A 2,088-nucleotide genomic window follows, 5' to 3' on the forward strand; every position below is an offset into this window, starting at 1 on the left:
TGCTGCTTGGTCTTGGCTACTCCCCCTCAACGTGTCGGTGCTCACAAACTTAACCCCTTGCGAGCTGCCGCTCCGGCCGCTAACTGCGGGGGCAGGAGGGAGCTGTGGCCCGGACAGCCTCTCCCAGGCGGGTCGGAGCCCCATGGCCAGAGCACCTCTCGGGGCGTGGGGTGGGAGACAGGTGGACCCTGCGGGGGCACGGAATCGAGTGGCGCCCACAATTTTCAGGGCACAGGTATTTCTCCGTCTCGGGCAGCAATGAGCTCGAGACGCTCTTCTAGAAAAGGGGTCCCTGTCATGTGCCTGCATGGGTGCGGTGAGGGTGTTAAAAATTCCAAGCAAAAACCAGCAACTTTTTTTGGGGCTTTTGGGTTGGTTTTTTTTTTTTTTTTTTTTTTTTTTTTTTTTCCCCAAACCACCAAAACCAAAATACTACCCTCTCCATCCTCCATCGCCCCAAATCTGTGACCAGACGAACCAAAATAATGGGTCGGTGTAATTCAGTTTCTGGGTCASATCCAGACCTGACCTTTGTACTTCTCACTCATCTTTATTCAAACATCTATTATGTTTTGTTTCCCAGAGTAGTACAGCTGTTTTCCAACTTGTGTGAAAGAGCCTCTGATAAAAGAACCGTATTTTTGTCCTTGTAGCAGAATGTTTTTTCATTCTTTTCAAGGTTGTAAACGTGCCTTAACTTTTGTTTTTTTAGAGCAGTGCAAAATATTTCTGTTCAAAACTCTGCATTTTGCTCTACACCAATCCCCAAATAAAAAGAAAAGAARAACAAGGAAAAAAACCCAGAGCAACACTTCTTATTTTTTTGTTTGTTTTTTKKTTKKTYMRGKTTTTTTTTTCCTGCAGGTTAGATACATTTGATGGATATTTTAAAGCGTTCAAAAGAGGGAAATATTCAACACAAACTTATTTTACCACCGGGAAGTTTAAGGCTTAGAACTGGTGAATGCATTTGGCAACCATCTTCATCCAAATCTACTAAATGATGCAATGCTTTTCTAGATACAGCATGTTATTATTTTCTTTTTCATTAATAGCTAAACTATGCTATTCATCTCTGTGCCTAAGGTGACTAGGAGCTGATAGTTGTGTCTCACTTGTCACATTTGAGAATTGCTAATTTTAACCAAAAGAACAGAGAGATGTCTTTTTATACACGAACCTAGTGTTCACGGAAGGAAGTGCATGCAGCATAARTAAGGAGGCTTTTTCTACAATTAACAGGTTGTTGGCTGCACACACKTCGGTATTTGCCGGATTAGATCTGAATTCCTTGGGACACAGTTATATTCATGTTTAACAATGTTGGTTTTGTACAGCTGGCACTGCACTGTACATTGTTTTGAACAACTTGTGCTAAACACCCACCAGCAGGACTGGACCTTCTTGGTCCTGGGGCAGTACGTGTTTTAAAGAATAATACTGTGCTCAGCGTCCTTTATGAGAGTCACACAGGCTGCCTGACATGAAGGTTGACATTGTTCCTAGTTTAAACACGGCGCAGTAACAAAGCAACTTCTATAAAACAGGCTAGCCAGGAGCTGGCATAAGCAGGATTATCATCTGTGTTTTGCCCAAACAAACCCCAGGCACATTTCACCAAAATACCTTGACTAGTGACACTAATGATTACAAATATTATTTATACTATTTATTGTTGAATCTGGGAGAAAGAAGAAAGCTTTTCAGTTGCTAAAAGTGAACAGTTCAAGAGCCCTTTTGAGGGGTAAGAAAATTACATTTACTACAGAAATGGCAAGAGGTCTTTCAATATGAACTAGCATATTAAACATMACTAAAACCTCACAGAAAAACTTTTTTTTTTTAAACTGGAAAGTGGTTACTAACTAATTTGAAAAATCATTATTTTCTTGGAAAAAAAAGTTTTAAGACTTGAAAGAATGCACTATCTATTTTGTAAATTGACTAAGAATAGCTCTCCTGATGTCCCACATTGTTGTGCTAACTGCTGAAATTCAGAACTGTTACATTAAACGTATGTAATAGGATTGCCTTGCCTTCTCAATGCAGGAGGAATCCAGGCAGAAAGCCCCACGGGAATTCAGTTAT

This window comes from Malurus melanocephalus, unplaced genomic scaffold (genome assembly GCF_030028575.1).
Source record: "Malurus melanocephalus ecotype Western Australia unplaced genomic scaffold, MMel_1.1 scaffold_41, whole genome shotgun sequence".
In the NCBI taxonomy this organism is placed as follows: Eukaryota; Metazoa; Chordata; class Aves; order Passeriformes; family Maluridae; genus Malurus; species Malurus melanocephalus.